This window comes from Idiotropiscis lumnitzeri, chromosome 8 (assembly GCF_059441095.1).
Source record: "Idiotropiscis lumnitzeri isolate Australia: NSW breed Sydney's pygmy pipehorse chromosome 8, RoL_Ilum_1.0, whole genome shotgun sequence".
Taxonomy (NCBI): domain Eukaryota; kingdom Metazoa; phylum Chordata; class Actinopteri; order Syngnathiformes; family Syngnathidae; genus Idiotropiscis; species Idiotropiscis lumnitzeri.
In genome coordinates this window covers 6,323,603-6,343,335 of record NC_142398.1, presented here as the reverse complement: position 1 = coordinate 6,343,335, position 19,733 = coordinate 6,323,603, and the positions used below count along the sequence as shown (strand labels likewise).

At 40.7% G+C, this 19,733-nt stretch overlaps 1 pseudogene; it reads right to left on the bottom strand.

Moving 5' to 3' along the window:
• Positions 1-5,314: 5,314 nt before the first annotated feature.
• Positions 5,315-5,923, bottom strand: LOC148331875 (uncharacterized; annotated as a pseudogene).
• Between the last annotated feature and the right edge of the window lie 13,810 nt (positions 5,924-19,733).

Genomic DNA, 19,733 nt, shown 5'->3' with positions numbered 1-19,733 from the left:
AAAAATGTTTGTTTTGAGCAAACTATAGTTGTCTAAACTCAAGGCGGCTGTTGATGCCACATTTAATCATTTTTCACTTCAGTTGACATTGCAAGCCTTCATTTCTTGTTGAATAGTAATTGCAAAAATGCAAGGGTGCAGAAGCTTATAATGTTGCATCCAAGCTGAATGTTAAACAGTCTGGAGAGCTGAGGCCATAACCTTTGCCTGGTGAATTTGGATTACGGCGGGGGCGACGCCACATGCATTAGCTCGTCAGTGGTGGCTCTGACCTCACCCGGGCACTTTTGTTTTCTTTAGCTAACACCAATCAGGAGGGAATTCAGCCTGCTTAACCCGGCCTGTCACTTATCAAACCTGAGGTCACCAGCTTCTTTCACACAGAGTTGGCAGTGACGCCCCTCTTTTTGTTCTGCACAGTCAAGGCAGGATGTTGTCAGCGCACATGTTTGATAATGATTTATGCTCTTCAATACACTATTATGTTATTAGTAGTATTTATTTCTTCAATGCATCTGCAATGGGCATCAATCAGACATGGATTTTCAGTACTCGCGGGTCAAGTAGTGGTGGTTCACTCTACTGTAAAAACACATGGGGAACAAAATTCTGCAGAACCGTGATAGAGCGAGGGTTCACTGTGTCGTGTTTGTCAAGATGCAAAGTCAGCAATTTCTTGACCCTCATGTTTTTAATCTAAATCCCACCGAACTAACACAATTCAGACCCCCCTCCGCTCTCTCTGGTGCTATGCGCAAAAGTAATGATTCTAGTGATTTATTTATTTATTTATTTATTCCAAATATGGCTTAGCCTGCAATTGTTTTTTTGTTTGTTTTTTTTGTCGTATCGCCTCCGGTGCGGACAAGGACACACGGCTGTGCTAAATTCAACCACTTTCCCTTCAATAAACAGCACAAGACAGATGAGAGTGCTTTCATGCAGTCAGCAAATCATTTGGGCGGAGATTGATGTTCTCTCGTCTGTGTGTGTGTGTGTGTGGCCCGCAAGCACTCACAAACTGACTGTTTTCCGGGCACTTGCATATTCTGTGTTCATGTTGACTCTATGGGTGCAACAAACAATTCCACTGGTCAACAAATTTTTACTAAATGTTTTAATCAGAGGTGCAAATTTTCCCGATAAATGTTTTGAGCTGATTCCCAATCTGCCCTTTTTTCCCTCCAGCAGGTCAGGTTTTAATAATGATAATGAAGTAACAAAGTGACAACAATATGTAATGTGTAAGCTTTAGATTTTTAGTGATTTAGATATTTAGTGATATTTATGTTGTGACATGTCTTAATGTATCTGTTGCTACACAGTTGCTATGCTCTGTTCTTTTATGATGTCATATAGGCTTGATGCTTGGAGTATTTAAGATCGAGTTACTCAGTGACACATCGTCAGTACGACAAGCTTTGCGTTCTGAATCCAGGCCTGCTTGTTATTACTTGGAATTTTTGTATATAAAGACTTTTACGTCGTCACTCCTGTCTGGTTCTGGGTCCAAACCCCACTCCCCATGTGACAATTTATGAATTAAGGTTTAGGTTCAGCAACAAGTGGATTTTTTTTTCTGAAACGTCATAGCTATAAATTACAACATGTTAAAATCTGTGTTGCAGAAACTTTGATAGGTTAATTAAAAACAAAAAAATGTGCTGCAACCTGATGTGCTGGAGAAAATACTGACATTTTTTTAAATCCACTTCAAAATCACATTCAGGAACGCATAAAGCCATCTCTAATTAAAATTTGCTGTTGACCAGTGTTACTTAAATAATCGATTACTCTGTCCATTATTTTATTGATGACCATAATTATTTTTATCCCAGCTGTCAACGGGCAGTAGGCAGGGTACACTCTGAACTAGTTGCCAGCCAATCGCAGGGCACACAAAGACAAACAACCATCCGCATCAATTTTGAGTGTCCAATCAACCTGCCATGAATGTTTTTGGAATGTGTGAGGAAACTGGAGTACCCGGAGGAAACCCACACAGACACGGGGAGAACATGCAAACCCCACACAGGAAGGCCGGAGCCGGAATCGAACCCACGACCTCTGCACTGCGAGGCCATCGTGCTGACCAGTCGCCCACCTTGCCGCCAATTCCACTTCAAACCTTCAATCAAATTGACAATGCATGTTAAAATTGTACAAACATCAATTAATTAGGATCCAGTAAAGGATTTTTCCACAACATTAGAAAATCAGCAACGTTTTTGATCATTGTTTTATAAAAAAAATGCAATTTTTTTTTATTTGGGTTCAAACCAAGAATCATCAGTCTGCTTCCATGGAGGACTACATAAATCTGAGAATATGTACTATTGTGAAGCTGTAAGAAAATATCATGGCCATTTTTTCCACATTTAGAAAATATGTTTTTACAATGTGGATTTGACCCACAGCATAATGAGGTAAAAGGGTAAACTGCAAATGCAAATACTGACTAAGTGAATGTGAGCGTGCGTGTGTTGGGGCAAGAGATGGAGCGGTAAATGAGCATTTTTTAGTCCTGCACTGACATCGCAATTAAAGAAATTAAGTTTCTTTTTTTAGACATCCTTCCACGGGGATCTTGTCGCAGGTATTGCAGGTAATTGCTGTTCCGTTTGTGTTTCACCAAAAGCTCATAAATGATGAACCCCCACGAGGCTTAACCGTGGGCGTCTGTGATCCCCTACATCAGCCCAGAAACACTGTTCAGGTAAAAAATCTTCCTCTTTTTCCAATTTAACAGAACAGCACTAGAAAAGCTGGTGAGGGTGCAATAAAATGTATTTTGAAGCATTTCAGTTTCCCTTTAGCAAGCTCAAGCAGGTCTCAGAGTGAACCCAGTACGCCACTTATGTGATTATATTCATTAAGAACATTTGTGGCTTCAATGTTTTTTTGTTTTGTTTTTATAATTGTTATTAATCTGTTCCAAACTCACCGGCCCCAAAAAATAGCACTGCATAATTTTATACTTTATAAAAATATACACAAATGACATTATGAAATTGAATTGAAAACTATTAATAGGGTTTTTGTCACAATTTCTCCTTCGGTTGTGCAGCTCACTGCTATTCCCAACTTGGCCACCTGGGTACAGTATTAGCCAGATTCTGTATACTGCACTCAAGACTCAGCTCATCTCAGCTTCTCAGTGCGGTCGAAATATCAGTCGCTCTTTGCAGAAGACAAAGAATGTCTGAGCGTATTGTGATATCAGTGCCGGCGCTTCATATACGCAGAGCAAGCACAGTGTGTCGGGCAATATCATACATAGGGGGCACCAACTTGCCCGTGGGACACTTTGTGACATCATCGAGTACGCATGGCATGCGTGCACAAGCTCAAGGCTAAGGTAACTTCTCTTTTCTAGCTTTTAGAAATGTACAAACTAGTCATGCGGAAAGGTTTGAAAAACTTAATAAAGCTACCAAATACGCTTTCCCTCACAAGAGGTTATCTTTCTACCTATCTCTGTCTGCCTCTGCTGCGTGGTGCATAAGTGGTAGTTTGTCTCATTCACTTTTCTTGTGCTTTGGATTTGAATTGTGGGTGCTCAGGCTTTCTCCGGCATTCCAAAACCATGCATATTGAACAGCCATAAAATGGGAAAAAGATATATATAAAAATAAATCATACTGATTCCATAAGTCATGTTGATTTGTTTTGAGTTTTTTTTTTTTGTATTATTGGAGCAATCCAAAAGTAATTAAATGTATTCAAGTTACATTCATATTATTCATATTTATTATTATTATTAATATTATACATTCATTACATTACTGACTTCATTTTCAACAGGGAACCAGTACCTGTATACATGCATCCATTTAACAGTCAGATGCAACCCCCACACACACTCACAAAAGATTTCAGGCCACCAGAAAAAGAAATGTTGTATCGGGTTGGTGTGGGGGGCACCATCTTACTTTTCATCTTAGGACACCCAAAGATGTAGCACTGGACCAGTGTTATACTTTTAGAATGATTGACATGTAATGTTGATGACGGTATGGAGTGGCCAAGGTAGAAATGAGAATTTCCAGTAAAGCGTTACAAGAAGACTCAGCGATTCGATTCCGCTGCTTTTTTTGGCATCCTTGCTTTTCTTCTGCCAGCTTCTCCTCAGCTCAGCCATCTCACTAATTAAATTCTCATCACATCAATACTTCAAGTTACTTCTTGTGATTTGAGCAGGGATGTTGGTGTGTTACACTTACCTGCGTGTGCGCACACACTTATGAGAGGCATGTGGCTGTGTTCAAAATTAACCAATCACAATCAAACTCGTAGGGGGTCAGCACACAACTGCCATCAATTAAATTACCTCTGGTTAACACCAAATAAAGTTCAGCCGTTCCAGTAAGCTGCATATATAGAGGACATTAATGGTGGATAAAGTTTTGAATTAATGAATAAGTTTGAGTTCTCATTTTGTCATGTCATGTCATTATCCACACCGCTTATTCTGTAGAGGGTCGCAGGAGGGTGCTGGAGCCTATCCCAGCTGACTACAGGCGAAAGGCGCACTACACCCTGAACTGGTCGCCAGCCAGGCACAGAGGAGACATAGACACCATACCTTAGTGGGAACTGCCCGCACACAACTCGGGCGAGAATACCACTACACTATCAGTGACTGAGTTCTCATTTTATCACAAAAAAAAAAACCGTAGGATTTCAAAGAGTGGTGTGTAGACTATCTAATGTAGCCGTAAGGGGGTACAAGCCAGTGTCTTCATATGCCGGTCCCAAGGCCGGATAAATACAGAGGGTTGTGTCAGGAAGGGCATCATACGTAAAACTTTGGCGAAATCAAACATGCGAATCAAATATACGACTCCCATAACGGATCGGTCGAGGCCCGGGTTAACAATGACCATCATCGGTGCTGCTGACCTACAGGGCGCTGGTGGAAATTGGACTACTGTTGGTCGAAGAAGGCAAGGAGGAAGATGTGTTTGAAGGAAGAAAGAGAAGAGGAATACAAAGGGACTTGGACTGAGAGTAGGGACTTTGAATGTGGGAACTATGACGGGGAAAGGTAGAGAGCTGGTTGACATGATGCAGAAGAGGAAAGTGGACATACTGTGTATTCAGGAGACCAGGTGGAAAGGGAGCAAAGCTAGAAGTTTAGGAGCAGGGTTCAAGTTGTTCTATCACGGTATAGACAGGAAGAGAAATGGAGTAGGAGTTTGTGAAAGAGGAGTTTGTTAGGAACGTCCTGGAAGTAAAAAGAATGTCAGATAGAATGATGAGCCTGAAGCTAGGAATCGAAGATGTGATGATCAATGTTGTTAGTGGGTATGCGCTACAGGTAGGTTGTGAGCAGGAGAAGGCGAACTTCTGGGTGGATCTTGATGAAATGATTCAGGGCATCCCTAGAAGTGAGAGAGTTGTCATTGGAGCAGACTTCAATGGACATGTTGGGGCAGGAAACAGTGGTGATGAGGAGGTGATGGGCAGGTTTGGTATCCAGGAGTGGAACGCTGAAGGACAGATGGTGGTTGACTTTGCAAAAAGGATGCAAATGGCTGTTGTGAATACTTTCTTGCAGAAGAGGCAGGAACATAGGGTGACCTACAAGAGTGGAGATAGAAGTACACAGGTAGACTACATCTTGTGTAGACGGTGTAATCTGAAGGAGATCAGCGACTGCAAAGTAGTGGTAGGTGAGTGAGTAGCCAGACAGCATAGGATGGTCGTGTGTAGGATGACTCTGGTGGTGAGAACAACAAAGAGGGCAAAGGCAGAGCAGAGGACAAAACGGTGGAAGTTGAAAAGGGAAGAGTGTTGTATGACCTTTAGGAAGGAGTTGAGACGGGCTCTTGATGGTCACGAGGGGCTTCCAGATGACTGGACAACTTCAGCAAATGTGATCAGGGAGACGAGACAGGTAGGAAAGTCCTTGGTGTGTCATCTGGGAGGAAATGAGATAAGGAGACTCAGTGGTGGAATGAGGAGGAGCAGAAATGGATCCAGAGAAAGAGGTTTGCTACGAAGAAGTGAGACAGGGAGAGAAGAAAGTAGACAGGAATACAGGGACATACAACGGAAGGTAAAAGTAGAAGTGGCAAAGGCCAAACAAGGGGCTTACGATGACTTGTATGCGAGGTTTGACAGTAAAGAGGGAGAGACCGATCTATACAGGTTGGCAAGGCAGAGAGACAGAGAGGGGAAGGACGTGCAGCAGGTTAGGGTCATAAAGGATAGGGATGGAAGTGTGTTGACAGATGCCAGTAGTGTGATGGGAAGATGGAAAGAGTACTTTGAAGAGTTGATGAATGAGGAAAATGAGACAGAATGAAGAGAAGAAGAGCCGACTGCTGTGGACCAGGGAGTAGCAAAGATCAGTCAGGATGAAGTGAGAAGAGCATTGAAGAGCGGAAAGGCCCTGATGATATACCTGTGGAGGTATGGAAGTGTCTAGGAGAGATAGCAGAATTTCTGACTGGGTTGTTCAACCAGATATTAGAAAGTGAGAAGATGCCTGAGGAATGGAGAAGTGTGCTGGTGCCCATTTTTAAGAACAAGAGAGATGTGCAGAGTTGTGGCAACTACAGAGGAATAAAGCTGATGAGCCACACAATGAAGCTGTGGGAACAAGTGGTGGAAACTAGACTGAGGAAAAAGAGTACAACAGATGCAATATTTGCTTTGAGGATGCTGATAGAGAAGTACAGAGAAGGTCAGAAGGAGCTGCATTGTGTCTTTGTAGATCTGGAGAAAGCTTATGACAGAGTACTCAGAGAGAAACTGTGGTTCTGTCGGAGGCAGTCTGGAGTAGCAGAGAAGTATGTTCAAGTGGTGCAGGACATGTATGAGGACTTTTTTGTATTAAGTTCATTTTGTCTTCTTATTATTATTTATATTTGACCAGTTCATTTATAGCAGACAATTTCATTTAGGTTAGATTTTTTTATCTGACCTGTTTCGGCGAGTCTTTCGCCTTCTTCAAGCTTAAAAGAGAATATTTGTAAATAAGTGCTCGGTTTATTCATTACATGAGCGCATGTTTCAGTCAAAATGCAATTAGCATCAACCTTGGCAAGATGGGATTTTAGTTACCCCGACAGGTAAAAATTAGAGCAGCCTTTGTGTGGGAGAATGAAGTCAGAATTGTCCGATTTTACACCACCAAAATATAAATAAAATGACTTTTTTTTAATTATTTTAAAAAAAAAATCTAAATACTCTGAGAGTTAAGTCAGGTCATTTTGTGAAGGGAAAATTTTACAAAAAAATATTATAAAAGTACTATAGTGTGCGAAAGAAAATAGAATTTTATCTGGAATTTTTTATTATTTGTTTTAATCCAAGATGGAAGTACATTTTTTGAGATCAATATATTGCACTACTTGATTTCTTTTCTTTTAGCACATATGGTTTTCATGATAATAGTAAAAAGGATAATATAATAGAAGTAATGAATGAAGGGTTAGGTTCAGCAACAGGTGGTAGTTGTTTTCAGAAACATCAGCAAAATCACAATGCATGATACGTTAGTATTGCGCAAGCTTTTGTGGGAAACATTTGAAAGCAAAAAAATGTAAATCTCAATAACAATATTCATAAATATATTTTTTTAATGAATCAGTATCAGAAATACGGGACACAAAGCCATTGAAGGATTGTATTATGTTAATAGTTTTAGCGTTAGCATTTACGTGACAGAATGTCAATCATTAATATTAGCAGGTGCACATTTGCTACAGATGTTAAGCGTTTATTAAACGAAAAGCATTGATCAAAGAAACTAGAATTACCGTGCACAGTAAAGACGTGATTGTGTTGACTGGTTATAATTTTTCTGACATATGATATTCATATATTACTGAGCCTAAAGGTGTTTAATTCCATATATTTCATGAATTGCATTCACACTTGCAAAACACAGGCATAGTATTTTCATGACCTTCACTCACATTTACAGCACACACATACTCAAGACACAACAAATGCGATAAAGCACATTGGTCACATAGACCGTAGCAATACAGACACAACGAATTGGGCACCGGTAAAGTCACAAGGACAACACCATTGAAAAACACATGGTAAAAGACGCAACAATTTGGGATTAGATGAGAGAGCACACACACTGGCACACAGACCACATTGCAGGAGAAGGTCGAGCCTTGGGATAAGCCATGGAACCAAACGGGGATCAACTTCCAGAAGATAACCAACCTCGGGATGACCTGCCCTTGGACGTGGCCCCGTGCGAGGGGAGGGAGTGAGTAAGACTGATTTCAACCTACATGACCTTTAGCAGAAAAACCTGTCTAGTGAAAGGCTACATATGTAAGGACGGCATTTTTAGACTGTGCAACTTTTTTGATTGTACTCGCTCGAGTACAGTTCCTTGTGAGGATAAAAAAGAGCCGCCGAGATATCTGACTTGTGCTATTTCCTTAACTCCAGAAATCAAACAAACTAAATATTGCAACTAAACTCGGATTAGTTGTTGAGTCTTTATTTGACCCTTTCTTCATGAATATAAAAAAACGAACACGTAACTAAGTTAACTAAGGATTTATTACCTAGTGATTTGCATCTATTTGGCAACTAATTGCTACACCATCTCTGATTAAATATTTCTTGACCGGTGGTGTAAAAACAGAATGTTCTGAAAAGAGAGAAATAAATATATATATTGTTAGAATTAAGTCAGCACTTTACAAGAAACAAGTTGAAATGTTAAAATATAGTCAGAATATTACAGGGGGAAAAAAGGTATAATCGCATGAGAAAGAAGGGCTTGTACAATTTGAATTTTTTTTTTTTTTTTTTAAATAAAAAATAACGTTAGTCAACTGTGACGGTCATAATTTTCCACTTTGGAGGCAAAAAAAAATCTGATTATTTTGAGAATAAATTCAGAATTTAAAAAAAGGGTGTTGCAATACTAAGAAAAAATTTGACATTTTTTTTCCCCAAAAATCTATTGTGAGAATAAAAAAAAAATGCTTGTTCAGTTTTCTGAGATAAAAAAAAGACTTACTTGACTTAAAAGAATACTGTGAGGATAAAGCCATAATTAAACGAGACAAAAATCATATTGTGGCAATTTCAGAGATAGATTTATGAGGAAAACAAATCTGACTTTTGTCAGAATGAAAAGAATTGTGACAGTTTAGTGATCACATGAGAAAAAAAAATCTGAATATTGTCTGTGTATTTTTCAAGGTCCGGACTATTCCTAACAGAACGGGATTCCAAAAACAGGTGACTCAGATGGAGAATTTGAACCAAAATGTTGATGAGATCAACAAAGTTCAACAAATGACGCTGGTAAAAATAACATGATAAACAAGATAAACCAAACAACTGGTACAAGAAATAGTCCAAATTCGATAAGAAAATAAGTCATGAAGAAGTAATTTGGCTCCATGACTCGAACGTAGGGATGAGGTAGTCAGCTAACTAACAAGCTAAATGCTCTAATGAAGCTAGCATTATCCAACGGAAATGACACTAAAATGTGGTATTGTTCCGATTATCAGTATTATTGATATTCTATGGGGTGCAAGGAAGAAGATTTGCGTGTATACATGTAATTTAACTGGTTACGAGTTATGCAGATGTTGTTTGAATATAAAAAGTAAAGTGAAGCGCTTTAAGTAAGACACGCTTGGGGAAAACCCTGCTATCCCACCTCCCCACCCAGGCTTGTGTGAGTCAGATAAAGCCAGTGAAAAGGCTTTGTGTCAAGCTCCATTAATCCACAACGGTGCTTAAGAGATGCTCGTTAAATCGTGTGTGTGTGTGTGTGGGGGTGGGTGTGGGGGTGTGCGTGGTGTGGGTGTGCGCGTGCGCGCGCGCGTGTGTGTGTGTGTACTGAACTAGCTTAGTGCTGATGTTCCACCTCAGCTTTTTTTTTTATCTCACAAGTTTAGCAACCAAATTCCCTACACTGGGCTAAATGATGACAAGTTAGAGCTTGTAGCTTGAGGGAATCGAAATGGAAAAGAGTAGATTACAATAAAACTTGACTTTTTCTCCAATTTTCTACAAACTTCTCTGACTATCACAACTCTTGTGTCGTACTGTTGTGACTTTTAGTCACTACCATACAGATGTGAAAATGCCGAAAAACAGTGCACTGTATAATTTTGTTGGGAAAAAAAATCTTGAATAGACTGCCAATAAGATTTTTCCACAATTTTTTAAGTTTTGTTTCTTAAATATTCAGACAAAAGTCTGCTAACAGGTAAACCCCTGAGTGTGTTAGGTCTTCTGTTCTATATATTTAAAGCAAATAAAGTAAAGGAACAGGAAAGAAATGTATTTATGTATATTGGTCCCAGTAGGCTAGACCAGGGGCACCCAATACATTTTGAGGCCAAGGCAACCTAACTCCAGCTCCTGATGTCACTCAGTAGGTCACACCCATCTTAGGCACACATCCAATATACAAATGCTGCAGTACGTACAGTAATTACACTTCCTAAAAACTGTTTATTTCTTTTCATTCTATTTTACATTTTTATTTTAAGGTAAGGCTTTTTCTTTTATTTAAGTAATATTTAACAAAATTAAATCATGAAAGGTATATCAATTTATTTCACTGGGCAAAATCAAATTAATATACAGTGGTGACCACTGCTGGAGCTATTTTTTCCTTGGGGACACCCATGGTGTGGCCAAGTATATCTCACGGGCTGTGCAAAACAAACAAAAAAAAATGTACAAACCCAAAAGATTTTTCAGAAAACACTTACACATTCACACAACAACATAAACATTCATTACATACTCCCCATAATATGCTCGAAGCATATTTCATTATGCCGCCGCGGGCCCCCCTCGCGGTAGTGAGATACGCACTGGTCTGGTTGCGGAGGCCGCAGCTTCAGCACAGTAGTCCAGGCTTCCCTCTCCCCAGCCACATCTTCCAGCTCTTCCGGAGGGATGCCCAGGCGTTCCCAGGCCAGCCGGGAGGCATAGTCTCTCTAGCGTGTCCGGGGTCGTCCTCAGGGCCTCCTGCCGGTTGGGACATGCCAGGAACACCTCAGCAGGGAGGCGTCCAGGAGTCATCCTAATCAGAACGTGCAGGACCAGTGGATCGACTCTAGGTCCCTCTCGGATGACCAAGCTACTCACCCTATCTAGAAGGGAGAGCTTGGAAACCCTTCAGAGGAAACTCCTTTTGGCCACTTGTATCCGAGATCTTGTTCTTTTAGTCATGACCCACAGCTCGAGACCATAGGTGAGGGTAGTAACGTAGATCGAGCGGTAAATTGAGAGCTTCGCCTTTTGGCTCAGCTCCCTCTTCACCACGACAGACCGTTAGAGTCCACATCGCATCAGATGCAGCACCGATCTGCCTGTCGATCTCCCGCTCCATCCTACCCTCACTCATGAACAAGATCCCAAGATAGTTGAACTCCTCCACTTGGGGCAAGATCTCGTCCCCGACCCGAAGAAAAGAAAAGAGAAAACCACACCGTTCCTCCTGTATATGCGATTCGACCTCCCGACGGACCCCTGAAGTGTGATTCTTCTGTAATTAGAACACCGGCGTGTCAACCATGACAGCCTCACAACATCCAGAGCCATTAGGAACATCAGGCGGATCTTATCCTCCTACATCGGTTTTGGTATTGCTGCCACGACAGGCACCGACCTCCTTACGGCCACAGCTCTGATCGTCTGCCTCAACAATGGAGGCACAAAACATGGTCCACTCAGACTCAATGTTGCCTGCCTCCGCCCGGAGGTGAGCGTTGAAACTCTTTCTGACAGGAGATTCTAACACACGCTCCCAGCAAACCCCTCACAATATGTCTGGGTCTCCCGGGTTGGATCGGCATCTTCCCCCACCATTGGCGCTGTCACATCACCAGGTGATGATCAGCTGACAGCTCTACCCCTCTCTTCACCCGAGTGTCCAAAACACGCGGCTGCAAATCCATTGATACGACTACAAAGCCGATCATTGAATTGCGGCCTAGGGTCTGCTGGTGCCAAGTGCACATACGGACACCCTTAAGTTTGAACACAGTGTTCATTATGAACGATCCATGATTTCCATAGAAATCCATTAAAAGAACACCACTCGGGTTCAGATTGGGGGATGCCATTCTTGCCAATCACGCCCTTACAGGTCTCACATGAGCATTGAAGTCCCTCATCAGAACGAGGGAGTACCCAAGGGGAGCGCTTTCCAGCACACTGCTGTTTGGTTTATAAGCACATACAACAGTCAGAAACTGTCCCCCTACCCTAAGGCGGAGGCAGGCTACCCTCTCGTCAACCGGGGTGAACCCCAATGTACAAGCGCTAAACCGAGGGGCAATAAGTATGCCCACACCTGCCCGACGCCTCTCACCTTGGGCAACCCCGGAGTGGAAGAGTGTCCAACCGGTCAGTACCAGAGCCCAAGTTGTGTGTGGCGAATTATATCTAGTCGGAACTTCACTGCCTAGCACACAATCTCGGGCTCTATCCTGCCATTGTGAGTAAACTCATCTCTTTGAGCCATCTTTCAGCAATATTGCTGTATTTCTTTTTTTGATGAATATTACGGAAAAACCCACAAAGCATTTAAGCCGCAAAACGAGAAGCGCAAAGTGGCAAAGGAACACTGTACGACTTCATTCCACTTTGGTTGGGGGAGGCACTCCAGAGAACTATTTGTAAACAAACAATTAGAAAGTCCATTTCTCATACGACATAATATCCTCTTTAAGTTGAATTCCAGATGACATTATTCCTGCGTGTGATTAGTTAAGTCCATCAAAGCAGGTATTCCAACTGGGCAACGCTTTCCAATCAGAAATGCTTCAGAAGCAAATTTAGCGGATGCTGGGGATGTTATTAATGTCTCAAGGTCCTTTATTGTCAAGCTCTCAAAATGTTTCTGACAGAAACACGGAGAGACGAAAATATACCACTTTTGGGGGGGAGGAAAAGTTTTTTTTTTAAAAAACACGCAAAGCCATCTGCCACTTAGTACCGCCTAGGTGGAAAGTAGACCAAAAAAGGGCCTACTTTGAAGTCATTAGAGGTAGTTTAGACTTTGAAGCACTTGTGCATGCTGCGTTCAAGGCTGCCAGGAAACAGGAAATATTTCACACTGAGTCCAGCCTCACTAGTTTGAGGTAGACTTTGTCTTATAATATTAGTAACTTCGATTTAAAAAGTGGGCCGACTGGTTAGCACGATGGCCTCACAATACGGAGGTCGTGGGTTCGATTCCGGCTCTGACCTTCCTTTGTGGCGTTTGCATGTTCTCCCCGTGCCTGCGTGGGTTTCCTCCGGGTACTCCGGTTTCCTCCCACATTCCAAAAGCATGCATGGCAGGTTGATTGGACACTCTAAATTGCCTCTAGGTATGAGTGTGAGCGGGGATGGTTGTTCGTCCATGTGTACGCTGTGATGGGCTCGCAACCAATTCGGGTGTACCCCGCCTACGGCTCGAAGACAGCTGTAATAGGCTCCAGCACCCCCCGCCACCCTAGTGAGGAGAAGCGGTACAGATAATGGATGGATTTAAAAAGTGCTTTTCAAGGGACCCAAGGGTAGGATTGTCGTTTGAGGTGAAGTGTGATCCGTCTTCTCTTTCTGGTGACAACCATCCAAAAAACTGTTTTACAACATATTATCTGAGACAGCTTTGGCTCTGAAACCTGTTTACTGTACATGTTTTTTCTACATCACTATTGGCAGTGGTTGAAGTGAACAGCTGATCAGATGCAAAACAAGCAAGATTCAATAAGAGCTCAACTAAAGATAGAGTCATTTGTGATATACAATATGTTTTGAAAAAAATAAAAATAAGTATTCATTTTGCGGTGTCAAAAATGTGATGAAATGGCTAAGCGCGAGGTTGGATTTTTTTATCTATGTTTTGTGAAGCAATGACAGAAATACATGGCCATGTCCTTGCATTCCGGGTGTATTTTGGGAGGGAAATCAAATCATCTGAAAGTAATTTAGTTTTAAGTGTAATTTTGTAAGATTAGTTTCAAATGATAATAAAATCATAGCCTTGGGTTTATCCAAGGGTTAAACTATTGATATAGGTCATCAATTACTCGCAGATTCTCTCATCAGCATTTGTTCCCTTTGTTTGTTTGTCAAAAAATATAGTGAAAAATTTGACTTCTTAATAAAACTCCACAAGATTTGCCCATCTAAATTAACCTGGTTACAGAGGAGGGACTTAAACTAGACCCCTGAGGCACACCACAAAGACAGCCTTGGTTTAAAGCGGAAGTCATGTCAAAAATGTTCCTGTCATTAATATCACTAGGCCCCCCTCTAGTCTAAAGACAGTATTCTCATTTCTATTGTGTTCACAGAATAAGAATTAAGAAATGATCCACCTGTTTATAGCCCTCCAAGGAGGCTGACATTTTATGTAGCACCGCCCTCTGCTGTCTGCTGAAATTGACTTCAAAGTGGCCACAACAATTTACAGAACATCTCCATGTGATTGTTTACATTTCCAAGCCGGTTAGTTTGCCAGCTCGTTGGCAGCTAGCACTAGTTATCGTCAGAGATGGGCACTTTACCATAATTTGCTGGTCTGTCCTCTGTTCGCGGCCCAGGCACCCTTCCATCATCGTCCCTCAGACCATATTCATAAAAATAACCGGCCTCCGTCCTCGTCTGCTTCTGTCGTTATTTCAGGAGGATAACAAAAGACTTCCGCCTCCTAGTTCAAAGTGTACGGTGGCTCTGGTAAGAACATGATCCATTGTTGAGAGAGATTTTTACTCTGGGTGGGGGGGGACTGCCGTGTTGTTACAGGTGTTAATAAAGGCGACTCCATGGTAGCGCAGAAGAGAACTGTGGTCCTCCTTTTTAAAAGAACGACGGAAGAACCCACTTTCGTCCTCCCTTAATCCGTCCTTTTTGAAAAAACTTCTCATCCTCCATCCCCAAAATGGGCATGCGTTCCATCCCTGGGACAGAATGCCCATTTCTGTTTGTCATGCCGTAGAAATATTGTGCGGCCATCTTCAGGCGTAAAGGAGGTATATGAAAAACAAGCAAAGACAGCAGCTTGATTTTTCATGAACGTACTTGTCAGTTTTCTTAATTATTCAAATTTGGAAGGGTTTTTAACAACACTGTTCTCTGTGGTATATTCATTTTCAGTGGGCAGAGATTTTAATTATTTCCTGAAACTGAAAACTCCCGCCAGGGCCCACCCCGACTTCCCCTCACAACCACAAAGCATGAAAAAGCTCAAACATTTTCCATACTTTCCATTGTTTACAAATGTGTTTAAAAATGGATAGAAACTCCTGTCAAAGTTGTCGTTTCTACATATGGAATCTATTTAACAGGCTCTGAGTTCAATGTCTCGTTTTCCAGCACTTGCAGGTCACTTGAGATTAGCACCTGTGCATTGTTGTCTGTCAGTATAAAAGCATTTACATGTCTTATAACTCACGCTTCATGAATAATTCATGTTGTCCCACAATAAAAATAAATAAATACAAATCACAATACACCAGCTCACCGAACATCGTATTGTATAGGAAAGTAATGTAATATGATTGAAAATGACAATAAATGCATTCACGTTGTCCTCCTTATCATTGCAAAAGAAAACATCCAGCAGCCAACTGAGAAACTCGAACAGTGTGTGATAAAAAGCCTTAGTTTAGCTCAGCGAGAGCTAGCAGACTAAAAGCCAATCAGTGCTCTCAGTCAGGCGGACCTGGTCGTCAGGAATCAGCCCACCTACACCGTCAAGCACCCCGACAGGCAGGATGCGTTAACAATACTGTCGAGATAATGTGGAAATATCAGCAACCGCTTGCTATGTTCCAATGAATCTATTGACAACCTGCTAAAATGACTCAAAGCCGGTAAAATCATGAAAGAACAAAACTTACAGCATTGATATTATCCATGAACATTTTTAGTTTGATAAACAATTTTGACCTATACTAGAATCAACGTTTTTAGTTCACATAATAAAGCAATGAATTATGGGCTGATATTTGTGCCACTAGAAACTGAATATTTGAATTGAAGACTGAATATTTGAATTGAAGACTGGATATTTGAATTAAAAACTGAATTATAGAATTGAAAACGGAATTATTGAATTATTAATTATTCAAATATCCAGTCTTCAATTCAAATATCCAGTCTTGAATTCAAATATCCAGTCTTCAATTCAAATATCTAGTCTTCAATTCAAATATTCAGTTTCTAGTGGCACAAATATCAGCCCATAATGAATTTACAATTTTTTTTTCCAAAATAGCATCAACCTGTACCTGAAAAAAATAATCATTGTTGTTTCATCTACAATGAAGAATAATAGCACGCTATAATATTGTATTGTGTTAAAATGGAAGAATAACATAATTAAGCACTCGTGCATAATGTTATCATGCTACAATTCTATTTGTAGGAACCATTTCATATGTAAATCACTAACTTTATTATGCTGCTCCTCCTGTTGTGGCAATCTTGTGCGAGTGTTTTTAATATGGACAAATAGCAATCAATATTGTACTTTCTAAAAATATAATCATGTTATCAAAACAGAAAATAAAATGTCAGACATTAAACAGTTTGTGCATGAAGGTTTTATTCTGCAATCCAATTCAGTGTTATGTTCCCTCTGGTATGCCCACTTTGGCCAGTGGGAGGCAGTCTAATATCAAACAGCCATGCGGATACAAACGAAGAATAATCTACTTCTTTTAATACTACTCAGTAAGTTTCTGTAAAAGTAGTACATTTGTTGTAGAGGATAGTATATTTTAGTTCAAATATCTGTTCTTTGAAGGGTTGAAAAACTGCAGTGGCAGGCCGTGTATTTTACCCGAAGGCCTTCAGTGAAGTCCTACTAACTCTGACTTGACTAAATCCCCCTCATATTACCATCATTTATGATACCACGGCTGGAGAAATAATATACAGACACACACTTTCACACTACTGGGTGTTGGATGACCTTGGCTAGTGAGAGCCAGCTTTTCTTGAAAGGTCCATCTTGACAATGGCCTTTCAAATACATCTGCCATTCAATACCATTGACGGATAAATACGTCAAAATCCTTTTTTTTCTTCTGGGCTGGTCGTGAATGAGTTAATCCACTCCCTCTTTCGGCCATTTAGGGTTAAAGATATATATTTTCGATTTTCAAGCGATTGCCGGGTGTCTTCGTTAATTCTGCATAGCACTGCATTCTAACAAGTGATTATCGAATCACATGTTCTCACCTTCATTGTGCTCTCTGTAACCAGCTTGTGATCTGTCTATCAACTCTAAAAGCCTGTTAACTCACACAACACGACGCCTGCCAGCACTGTTGCTTCTGAATGTGTTCTATGAAATCTGTGAGGCAACAAAGCTAGCTGTATTCTGATTGGATAAAAAACTCTCACCTAAAAATATAACACTGTTCGAATGCTATGTGTGATTTGCGGATATGTGTTTATTTATTGTCAATTTTGGGTAAGTGAAAGTGGATCATTCCCTGCTGTAAACAGTTGTTAGTGCTGTCAAATGCATGAGTGGGAAAGATTACGATCATCCACTACCTTGTCAGTCAAGTCAGCGTTTTGTCAGTTTTGGCCCGTTTGGCTATGCGTCGGCCCTCTGGTGAATACTAAGTTTTCTAGCATACTGCATCTTTCAGCTAGGGCTGAAATATTTTGAAAAATAATCTAATTGTGATTTTCCCCACTTACTCAAAATTGCATTAGCTCTTTCATTCTCAAGAGGCTCTAACCAAGTATTTTTTTTTAGAAAAGAGAAGAAAGAGATGAATCTGCATTCCAATAACCATTCATTGGCCATCAGTGAGAGGCATGTTCACACCGGCCACCTGGTTCCTGACACATTGTTGTGCACGTCACTCAAGGGCGTCGCGTGGTGAGCTCCAAATGGTCTGCGATCTAATTATGGATGTCTCGCTCGCTGTCAGTCACGCCGGCAAGGCCGCCTACGGCCCGTGGCCGCACGTAATAGCCTGTGAAAGCAGCGCAAGGGCCTTAATTTCCTATTCACGCGTCCTCACACTTTCAATCAAGAGAAAAACAACACAGCGCTCTCTCGGTGAGTGGACACACTTGAAAGTTTTATGTGACAGTAATGGTCTTGTTTATGAGAGGAAATGCGCTGGACTGAGGTGCCAGGAGATTCAATTGCAGCTGTACAAAGCCTCAGAGGGAACAGCATGAGAAGGCCAAAACAGAACAGATTTGTATGTTGTTTTATGTTGTTATCGTGATATAGATGGGGTAATATGAACCCCAAACCCCAAGATGCTGGAAAAAAAATGTAGAGGATAAAGCCTGAGTATTGTTTTATTAACATTCTAAAATGTGTTGCGCCATCACTACTGTTCAAATAATCATTGCATTAAAACCATCCTACTGATGCAAATCACTAGCGGGTCAAATGTTTGCATTAAGATAAGCAGACTTTCTGAAGGCGGTGTCGTTGTTCTGCTGATTAAAGGGTTGTTCTACCACAACATGGATGCTAGTTAAAGTTAGCATTAGCTTAGTGGACTGTAAGGCTAAGATGTGCGATTGTTTTAAATACGTAATTTTCTTTGTTTTATGTTTAGTTGGACAGTAAATTCAAACTGTGTGGTAATAAACAGCTTCAAGCCTCTTTTTTGAGGAATTGTTTATTTGTTAAAGTACTGCTTATTGCGCAATGGCACCATTCTGCTATTTATTGGGAAGAACATTTTGGGGAAAATAAAAATGCTTTAATTTATTTGGGGAAAAAATACAGTAAATTGATGTATTTTTTTCTAAAATTATACTTAAAAGGTGAAATTTTCTCCAAAAATACTTTGAATCCAATTTGAACTGCAGTGCATTGAATCGAACCAAATTGAATCGTGCTACTTTACAATATACATATATATTACGTATACGTTTCGAACCATCTTTTATTAGAGCGATGCACACCCTTAGTTCATGTCGTCATTCCTTGAAATAATACAACAGAATTTTTTCCTGGAACGTGGACATTCACTGTATTTTCTCAACTTTGTCTCTAAGTCAACAATATTCTATTTTTCTAGAAAACAATACAATACATCTTTATTTATATAGTGCAAAGCAATCCTAATAGTCCTTATCCCAGAGGAACAATCCCACATTATGCCAAGAAAGTTTAAGCACTGCGCCATGCTGCTGGTTGGCTTCCAGTAGTGAAATAACACAATCTCCGCAGGAGACGAAGCTGGATGATAGAAAGAGGGAGGAAGCAGTGGCAGGAAGCCCCTAGACAAGCAATAATTTAACTTTAATCTGAGCTCTGCAGGTGGACGCTGAACAAGTGAGCAGATTTACTCCCTAAATTTAATGTTATCGCATGCACACTCACAAACACACACGCACACAAAGAAGGATCAGCAAGAGAAGTCACAAGCGGAATTACACTGATTGCCAAAGAGGTCACCCTTGAAAAGAAGGGAATTGCTTGGAAATTGTGTTTACGTGTTTGGAGCGGATGTGAGCAAGTCGGAGATGCGAATCAGTGGCCAAATGGGAAAAAAAAGGTGGAATGGTGGATCTCACACACAAAATGATGAGTTGAAGTCACATTGTGGAAATGGTGGGAATTGAGGAGACTGATAACCCGTTGAGATTTTCTTAATATCACTTTTTTTTTTTTAACTGAGTCGCTGTCGTAAAATTTCTTCTCACAAAACATGTTTGTCTTTTTTGCTAGAAAAATAATGAATTTCTTCTCAAATATTCTGATTTCTAATCTGCAGTCAATC